Genomic DNA, 10,293 nt, shown 5'->3' with positions numbered 1-10,293 from the left:
GGAGGGAGGGAGGGTGAGATTGGGAGGGGAGGAGGGAGGGAGCTACAGGGGAAATACAAAGTGAATAATTAATAAAAATAAAAATAGTTTTTAAAGTGGGTTATAAGCAAATAATGAATTATTTCACTCTCAGATATTTTTACTTTGTATACTTTTCTTGTCTCATTGAATCATTGACAGCTCTCAGAACAATGTTAACTCCTAGCTGTGAGAACAAGTGTTCTTGTATTGGGGTGAATGAGAACCCTAATATGCTGATATTTTATTGGCAGATTTTGCCTCAGAAACAGAAAATAGCTGTTTCTGAACAGTTATTCTTTATGTTATTACATTCTGTTCTATATTGAATTTATAAGAAGTCACATATTTAAATAAAGAAGAGCCATTAGATTTTATGACAAGACAGTTTTTTTTTTCTAGATGCTCACACTACCTTTGATCTAAAATAAGAATTAAAAAAAATCATAAAAACACATTAAAAGTTCCTGCTATTCGGTTACTGAGATAATCAATGTGACAAGCGTGTTACTTAATCCTTAAAAATCTATCACATAAACATCATTGTTATTGTCAATGTACTATGTCTGTATTCATAGACAGAGCTTTTTTTTTGCTACTTAGGTTATAAATTTGTATATTGGGAGTAAACTCTACTTATTTGAAGTCAAAAAAATAATTTTTAAAACTTTTGAAGATATTAGGGATAGACGGGACATATGTAAACATAATAAAGGCATTTTTCAGCAAGACTATAACCAACATCAAATTAAATGGACAGAACTCAAAGCAATTCCAATAAAGCAGGGACAAGACAAGGTTGTCCATTCTCCCCATATTTATTCAAGATAGTATTTATCCAGCTAGAGCAATAAGACAACTGAAAAAGGGGGTACAAATGGGAAGAAGTTAAAGTACCTTTATTTGGAGATGATAAGGTAGTATACTTGACCCTAAAAATTCAACCAAGGAACTCCTACAACTGACAAACACTTTCAACAAAGGGAATGGATGCAAGATTAACTCAAAAAATTCAGTAGCCTTCCTGTATACAAATGGCAAACAGATTGAGAAAGAAATCAGGGAAACAACACCTTTCGTGATAGCTTCAAATAATATAAAATATCTCAGGCAACTCTAATCAAGCAAGTGAAAGACTTGTGTAATAAATATTTGAAGTCTTTGAAGAAAGAAATTGAAGAGGCTATCAGATAACTGAAAAATCTCCCATGCTCATAGATCAGTAGAGCTAACATAATAAAAGTGGTCGTCTTACCAAAAGCAACCTACAGATCCAACGCAATTCCCATCAAAATTCCAACACAATTCTTGACAGATTTTGGAAGAACAATTCTTAACTTTATATGAAAAAAAACAAAAAACCCAAGATAGCTAAAACAATTTTGAACAATAAAAAAAAAAAAAAAAATGCTGGAGCTTACTAGGCCACAGATAAGGACATTGCAGCTGTCCTGAAGATACCTGATAAGCTAGGGTCAGATGGAAGGAGAGGAGGACCTCCCCTATCAGTGGACTCAGAAGGGGGCAGGGAGGAGATGAGGGAGAAAGGGGAGGATTGGGAGGGAAAGAGGGAGAGGGCTACATCTGGGATACAAGTGAATGTATAAAATTATTTAAAAATAAAGAAAATTTAAAAAAGAAAAAAAAAAAAACTGCTGGAGGTATCACTGTCCCTTATTTCAAGTTGTGCTACAGAGCTACAGTAAAAGAAAGAAAGAAAGAAAGAAAGAAAGAAAGAAAGAAAGAAAGAAAGAAAGAAAGAAAGAAAGGAAGGAAGGAAGAAAGGCGAATAAACTGTAATTAATATAAAAATAAATAATAAATAAACTAAAAAAAAGCAAAATAAAACAAAAGAAAGAAAACACACAGTATTGGCATAAAAGCAGACATACTGATCAATGGAATTGAACTGAAAACCCAGGCATAAATCCACATATCTATGGACACCTGGTTTTTTATAAATATTCCAGAAAAAAGAAAGCATCTTCAACAAATGTCACTAGTCAAACTAGATGTCTGCATGTGGAAGAATGGAAATAGATGCATATTTATCACCTTGCACAAAAAGGCCAAGTGGATCAAAGATCTCAACATAAACCCAGAAACACTAAACTCATTAGAAGAGAAAGTGTAGAGTAGCCTTAAACACATTGACACAGGAGATAACTTTCTCTATAAAGTATTGATAGTGCAGATTCTAAGATCAGTAATTAATTAATGAGAACTATAGATAATAAATATAACTGAAAAGTTTCTGTAAAGCAAAGGACACTGTCAAATGGAAACATGGCAGAATGGGGAAAGATTTTACCAACTCCACATCCAATAGAAGAATCATAACTAAAATATATAAAGAACTCAAGAAACTACATATCAAAAAACCCCCAAATACTCCAATTAAAAATGTGGTTCAGATCTAAACAGAGAATTCTCAATAGAGGAATCCCAAATAGCTGAGAAATACTTAAAGAAATATTCAGTATTCTTAGCCATCAGGGAAATGCAAATCAAAACTATTTTGAGATTCCATCTTATACCTGTCAGAATGGCTAAGATCAAAAACACAGGTGAGAGCTCATGCTGACAAGGATGTGGAGCAAAGGGAACACTCCTCTTTTGGGGGTGAGAGTCTAAACTTGTGCAGCCACGTTAGAAAGCAATACAGCATTTTCTCAGAAAATGGGGAATCATTCTACCTCAAGACCCAACTACACACTACTGTTGGGCATAAACCCAAAGGATGTTCCATTCTACCACAAGGATGCTTATACAACTATGGTCATTGTGACTTTGTTCATATCTAGAAACTGAAAATAACCTAGATGTCCTTCAATGGAAGAATAGATAAAAGAACAACTATAGTACATTTACACAATGGAGTATTACAGAGCCATTTAATTAAAAAGTGACATTGTGAAATCTGCAGGCAAATGAATGGGACTAGAAAAAAAAATCATCCTGAGTAAGGTAATCCAGACCCAGAAAGACAAATATGGTATGTATCCTCAGTGGATATTAACCATTAAGGAAATGATAACCAGGCAACAATCCATAGACTTAGAGAGACTAAGCAATGAGGAGGAGATGCATGGATCTCCCTGGGAAGAGGAATTAGAATAGATTCTGTGGGTGAACTGGGGTGATTGGGAACAAAGAGGAAAGAATAAAGTTTGGGGGGAAGATGGAATGGGGGAGAAAATAGGGAAAGAAATGGCTGGAATTGGGGGAGGGGGCATTTGAGGGCTGTTGTGGAAACCTAGCATAGTGGAAAGTTTTTGGAATCTATGAGGGTGGTCCTAGTGAAGATTGCTAGTAACATGGGAATAAAGATTCTTAATTGGCCATCTCTCTTAGCCTGGCAAGACTTCCAGTTTGCATTTGGTTGAGTTGTTGGCCAAGAGAGCCCAATAGAGATTTCCAAATAACCCAGGCTAATGCTAGAACAGAGGATTGCTCTCTCCAAACTGACACTGGGAACCTCACTGCTGAGGAAAACATCCACTCAGCTCATTAAAGATAGAAAGGTCAAGCTCATGCTTCATGGAGCCTTCACCCCTACATCCTAAACTCTTGTTGGGATGTATTCTGAAGGCTACTGATACAGAAATGTGGACATCAGTCCAGCCACAAAACCTTTGTCCAACAATCAGTCCTGCCTACAAGATGTGCTGGGAAAATGGTGGCACAGAATCTGTGGGTTCTAACCAATGTCCATTTTAATTGAGGCTTACTCCACGAGAGGGAGCCCATGGCTGACACTGTGTGAATGGCCAGGAACCAGAGACTGGATAGCCCAGAGACCTATGGTAGAACCAAACACAACCAGTCTTTAAAAAAAAATCAATGAAATGACTCCTAAGGATATTCTGCTATATTCATAGATCAGTGCCTTGTCCAGTCGTCACCAGAGAGGCTTTCTCCTGTGGCAGATGGGAGCAGATACAGAGACTGACAGTCAGATATTTTGTGGAGAGACCATCTAAATCAAAGGTCTCCATCAGGTTCCTACCCTTGTTGCTCAGGGAATCCTGAAAAGAAGTTGTGGAAACATTGTAGGAGTCAGAGGAGGTGGAAGACACCAAGAGAACACAACCCACTGAATCAACTAAGCAGGGCATATATGTTCTCCCGGAGATTGAAGTGGCAAGCACAGGGTCTTCATGAGTCTGCACCAGGTCCCCTGAATATAAGTTGTGGCTATTAGCTTGGTGTTTTTGTAGGACTCCTAACAGTGGGAGCAGGTGCGGCTCTGAATTTTTCCTACTCTTAGGACTCTTTTCCTCTTGTTGGGTTGCCTTGTCCAGCTTCAGTGTGAAGTCTTTGCCTTGTCTTATTCTTGTTTTGTGTGTGTGTGTGTGTGTGTGTGTGTGTGTGTGTGTGTGTGTGTGTTTGCATGCATTTGACTGTTGTCTCATGAAGTACTGCTCTTTTCGATAGCAGATGGAAGCCAAGTGGGTTGAGGGGAGGAGACGTGAGAGGAGTAGAAGAAAATGAAACTGTGGTCAGGGTGTTCTGTATGAAAAAAAGAAGCTATTTTCAATTTTAAAAGACAAAGAAATATTTTACTTTCAAATTTCACTACAGAAGACAATATCTTCTTTACCCAACATACTCCAATGTATTTTTTAGAACAATTTTCTTTAGACTGCACAACAAATTTAAATACTCTTCTGTCTTCCAGTATGTTTACATCGTTGTTTTTTTTTAATTTATTTATTTTATTAATTACAGTTTATTCACTTTGTATCCCCCAATAAGGTCCTCCCTTTTCCCCTCCTGGTCCCATCCTCCCTCCTCCTTCTTCACGTATGCCCCTCCCCAAGTCCACTGATAGAAGAGGTCCTCCTCTCCTTCCTTTTGACTTATGGCCAACTGTTGGCAACGTGCAGGGAAGCTTATATAAGAAGTGGGAAATAGTAAGATCTGGAGAGGACAGGAACCCCACAAGGAGAGCAACAGAACCAGAAAATTTGAACATAGGGGTCTTCCCAGAAACTCATACTCCAACCAAGTACCAGGTATGGAGATAACCAATCCTGGTGTGATCCAATGTATTTTTAAATAAAACATTTGTCTTATTTCAGTCGGAGAGTGGAGATGAGGGGCGGATAGCCGGGGGCAAGGTTCGGACCTGTTGTGCCATTGCGAGACGGCAGCTGTAGTCGATTCGGCTGGTCTAGAACAATATCCTGACTCTAAATTGGAGAAGCCAGTGGTGCTGGTGTTTTTTTGGATGTAGTTCAAGTTGACTCATTGATCCTACTAAGGTATAATATCTTTCTTCCGAGATGTCAGAAACAAACAAATCCAAGTCTGGGTCTCGTTCTTCTCGCTCAAGATCTGCATCCAGATCTCGGTCTCGTTCATTTTCTAAGTCTCGATCTCGAAGCCGATCTGTCTCTCGTTCAAGAAAGCACAGGCTGAGTTCTAGGTCTCGTTCAAGATCATATTTTCCAGCTCATCACAGAGAAAGAAATCACCCCAGAGTGTATCAGAATCGAGATTTCCAAGGTCACAACAGAGGCTACAGGAGACCCTATTATTTCCGTGGGCGAAACGGAGGCCTTTATCCGTGGGGCCAGTATAACCGATGTGACAATGGAAACTACCGTTCCAATTGGAAGAACTACCGGCAAGCATACAGCCCTCATCCAGGCTGTGCTAAATCCCAGTCCCCAAAGAGAAGGTCCCCTTCACCACGGTCCAGGAGCCATTCTAGGATCTCTGATAAGTCGTTCTCTGACACGTCAAGATGTTCCTCATCCTCCCGTTCATCCTCCAACCACAGCAGAGTTGAGTCATCTAAGCGCAAGTCAACAAAAGAGAAAAAGTCCTCTTCCAAGGACAGCCGACCATCTCAGGCAGCTGGTGATAACCAGGGAGATGAGGCTAAGGAGCAGACCTTCTCTGGCGGTGCCTCTCAAGATATGAAAGGGTCTGAGAGCTCAAAGCCATGGCCAGATGCCACCACCTGTGGCACTGGTTCTGCATTGCCAGCCTCAGTTTCTGATCTGAGTCCCCGGGAGAGAAGCCCAGCCCTCAAAAGCCCCCTCCAGTCTGTGGTGGTTAGGCGAAGGTCAGCACACCATAGCCCTGTGCCAAAACCTAGTCCTCCACTTCCTAAGGCATCCGGATGGACTCATCTGTGTCAGGTGGTGCTGGATATCAACAGTTCGACCATGGCTCTGGGTCTTTGAGTCCATCCAGAAAGAGCCCCGTGGGTAAGAGTCCACCAACGGCTGGCTCTGGGTATGGTTCATCTCAGAAAGAGAGAGCGCTGCTTCAGGAGGAGCAGCATACACAAAAAGGTATCTGGAAGAGCAGAAGACAGAGAATGTGAAACATAAGGAGCAGAAACAAACAAATGCCGACAAAGAGAAGTTGAAAGAGAAGGGTGGGGGGCTTCTCTGATGCTGATGTAAAAATGAAATCTGATCCATTTGCTTCCAAGACATTCACTGAGAAGCCCTGCCAAGGCAGCCAGTCACCCAAAAGGTATAATAATCTCCATGATGACTTTGAGAAAAAGATGGCTGACTTCCACAAGGAGGAGGTGGATGAGCAAGATGAGGACAAAACAAAGGGAAGGAAGGAACCTGAGTCTGATGATGAGCCCAAATTTATGTCTAAAGTCATAACCGGTACAAACAAAAACCAGGAGGAAGAGAAGTCAGGCAAGTGGGAGAGCCTGGTGCATACAGGAAAGGAAAAGCAGAGGAACTGGAGGAGGAGCCTTTCACAGAGAGATCCAGAAAGGAGGAGCATGGAAGGGCCAAGAGGAGTGAAAGTGGGCACAGGGGCTTTGTGCTAGAGAAGAATTTCCATGTGACTGCATACAAGACCGTCCAGGAGAACTGTTCATCACCTCCCCCAAGGAAGACCTCTGAGAGCTGTGACAAACTGGGAAACAAAGGAGACTTTTCCTCAGGGAAGTCTTTCTTCTCCATTACAGGGTAGGTCCAGGTCAATGTCCCTATGGACTCCTTCGATGAGGACCTTGCATGACCCAGTGGCTTATTGGCTCAGGAATGAAAGCTTTATAGGGATCTAGTCCATAGCAACAAAAAGGAACAGGAATTTCGTTCCATTTTCCAGCACATGCAGTCAGCTCAGTTTCAGCGCAGCCCCTCAGAACTGTTCGCCCAGCACACAGTGACGATTGTTCATCATGTTAGACAGAATCACTTTGGCTGCTCTGGAGCAACATTGCATGAACGCTTTACTAAAGCATGAAGAGAGGAAACGACCAAGAAACAGCTAAAAATGAGAAAAGCTCAGAGAAACACAGGAGGATAGACATTTCCTCCAGTACATTCAGAAAACGTGGTTTGACTCATGAGGAACTGAAAAGTCCCCGGGAAGCTGGCTTCAAGGCTGAGGGAAAATACAAAGATGATCCTGTTGATCTTCGCCTTGATACTGAACGTCGTAAAAATCATAAGGAAAGAGATTTTTTTGTCATTTACTTTTTTTTATTTTTAATTATATTTTATTTACTTTGTATCCCACCTCTAGTTCCCTCCCTCCTCCCCTCCCAACCCCTCCCTTCCTCCCCCTTCTCCACACACTCCCCTCCCCAAGTCCACTGGTAGAGGAGGGTTTCTTTTTCTTCCTTCTGATCCTAGTCTGTTAGGTCTCATCAGGAATGGCTGCATTGTCTTCCTCTGTGGCCTGGTAAGGCTGCTCCCTCCTCAGGGGGAGATGATCAAAGAACAGGCCAATCAGTTCTTGTTAGAAGCAGTCCCTGTTCTCAGTACTATGGAACCCACTTGGACACTGAACTACCATGGGCTACATCTGTACAAGGGTTCTAGGTTATCTCCATGCTTAGTCCTTGGTTGGAGTATCAGTCTCAGGAAAGACCCCTGTGCTCAAATTTTTTGGTTCTGTTGCTCTCCTTGTGGACCTCCTGTCCTCTCCAGATCTAAATATTATTTCCCACTTCTTTAATAAGATTCCCTGCTCAAAGTTTGGCTATAAACCTCAACATCTGCTTTGATAGTCTGCAGGGCAGAGCCTTTCAGAGGCCCTCTGTGGGAGTTCTCCTAACTTACTTCCTGTTTTCTTCTTCTTCTGGTGTCCATCCTCTTTGCCTTTCAGAGTGGGGATTGAGCATTTTAGCCAGAGTCCTCCCTCTTGATTAGTTTTTTTAGGTGTACAGATTTTAGTAGGTTTATCCTATGTTATATGTCTATATGAGTGAATATATACTGTGTGTGTCTTTCTACTTCTGACATAGCTCACTCAGGATGATCCTTTCCAGATCCCACCATTTACCTGCAAATTTCATGATCTCCTTGTTTTTCATTGCTGAGTAATATTCCATTGTGTAGATATACCACAATTTCTATATCCATTCTTCAGTTGAGGGGCATCTGGGTTGTTTCCAGCTTCTGGCTATTACAAATAAAGCTGCTACAAACATGGTTGAACACATGTCCTTATTGTGTACTTGAGCCTCTTTTGGATATATGCCTAGGAGTAGTATAGCTGGATATTGAGCAAGCACTATTCCTTGTTGTCTGAGAAAGCGCCAGATTGATTTCCAGAGTGGTTGTACAAGTTTACCTTCCCACCAGCAGTGGAGGAGGGTTCCCCTTTCTCCACAACCTCTCCAGCATGTGTTGTCACTTGAGGTTTTGATCTTGGCCATTCTGATGGGTGTAAGGTGAAATCTCAGGGTCATTTTGATTTGTATTCCGCTGATGGCTAATGACATTGAGCATTTCTTTAAGTGTTTCTCTGCCATTTGATATTCCTCTATCGAGGATTCTCTGTTTAGCTCTGTTCCCCATTTTTTAATTGGATTACTTAGTTTGTTGCTTTTCAACTTCTTCTTTTTTTTTTTTTTTTTGCTTTTCAACTTCTTTAGTTCTTTATATATACTGTATATTAGCCCTCTGTCAGATAGAGGGTTGGTGAAGATTCTTTCCCAATCTGTAGGCAGTCGTTTTGTTTTGAGGATGCTTTACAGAAGCTTTTCAGTTTCATGAGCTTCCATTTATTGATTGTTGATCTTAGAGCCTGTGCTGTTGGTGTTCTGTTCAGGAAGTTGTCTCCTGTACCAATGAGTTCTAGGGTCTTCCCCACTTTTTCTTCTAACCGATTTAATATCTCTGGTTTAATGTTGAGGTCTTTGATCCACTTGGACTTTAGTTTTGTACAGGTGATAAGTATGGATCTATTTGCATTTTTCTACATGTAGACAAAGGAGAAAGAACTTAAGCAAGGTAAATCAAGAGAGTCCGTGGATTCCCGAGACTCTAACCACTCAAGAGAAAGATCGGCTGAGAAAGCAGGAAAACCCACAAAGGATCAAAGAAGCAGAAGAGCATCGCAGAGCAGGAGACCGAACTCGGTCCTCCTCTTCCTCTTCCCAGTCGTCTCACTCCTACAGAGCAGAGGAGTACCCCGAGGAAGCAGAGGAGGGGAGGAGATCACCACGGCTTTGACAAATCCAGGGAACCAAAGACTTCGTGGGTCCAAATGAGAGGGGCTACAGAGCTCAGGGAACCTTTCAGTTTCCAGCAAGAGGGAAAGGTTGGGGCAGAGGAAATTATTCCGGTAACAATAACAACAGCAACACTGATTTTCAAAAGAGAAACCGAGAAGAGGAGTGAGATCCAGAGTACACACCCAAAAAAAAGTATTACTTGCATGATGACCGGGAAAGCGAGGGCAGTGACAAGCGGATGAGTCGTGGCCGTGGCCGAGGAGCCTTCCTTGGGGTCTTTCCAGAAATCCAGTACCAGCCCCAAATGGGCCCATGACAAGTTCAGTGGGGAGGAAGGAAAGATTGAACATGATAAGAGTGAAACAGAGAAGAGAAGGACAGTTTACAGCCCACGGCCGAGTAGGGGCCATTCTTGACGGAACCCTTGCCCAGGGGAAGAAGGCGCTGGGACAGGCTGGTGGAGCTAAAGAAGGAGCCTGGAGAAGATCCTGATAACCCCGCCCCACAAACCCCACCTCACAACCCACCAGCCACACCGAATCCTACAGCAGCAGAGTGTATCCCACTGGACAAAGAACTCCGACCACAGAACCTAGGGTCAGGCCCACGAACATACTGGGCTCCCGCTATTTCTCATTGTTGGTGTGTGGGGTGGGGGCAGGGTAGGGAGAATGATACTGATGTTTGGATTTTTTGTTCTCTTTTTTGTGTTTGCCCCCCCACCCCGCCCTCCCAATTAGGAACCAAGTTTCCTTCATTTCCTTTCGTTTGGAGCTAAGAGGATGAACTTGGTTTTCAGTCTCTTCCCATCCCGGTTTTAA

At 42.1% G+C, this 10,293-nt stretch overlaps 1 pseudogene; it reads left to right on the top strand.

Annotated features, from left to right (window-relative positions):
- Positions 1-5,306: 5,306 nt before the first annotated feature.
- LOC129671701 (thyroid hormone receptor-associated protein 3-like) lies at positions 5,307-9,875 on the top strand (annotated as a pseudogene).
- Positions 9,876-10,293: the final 418 nt, after the last annotated feature.

The sequence above is a fragment of the Psammomys obesus genome, unplaced genomic scaffold (assembly GCF_907164565.1).
Source record: "Psammomys obesus unplaced genomic scaffold, mPsaObe1.curated_primary_1811, whole genome shotgun sequence".
Classification (NCBI taxonomy): Eukaryota; Metazoa; Chordata; class Mammalia; order Rodentia; family Muridae; genus Psammomys; species Psammomys obesus.
This window is presented reverse-complemented; position numbering and strand designations above follow the sequence as displayed.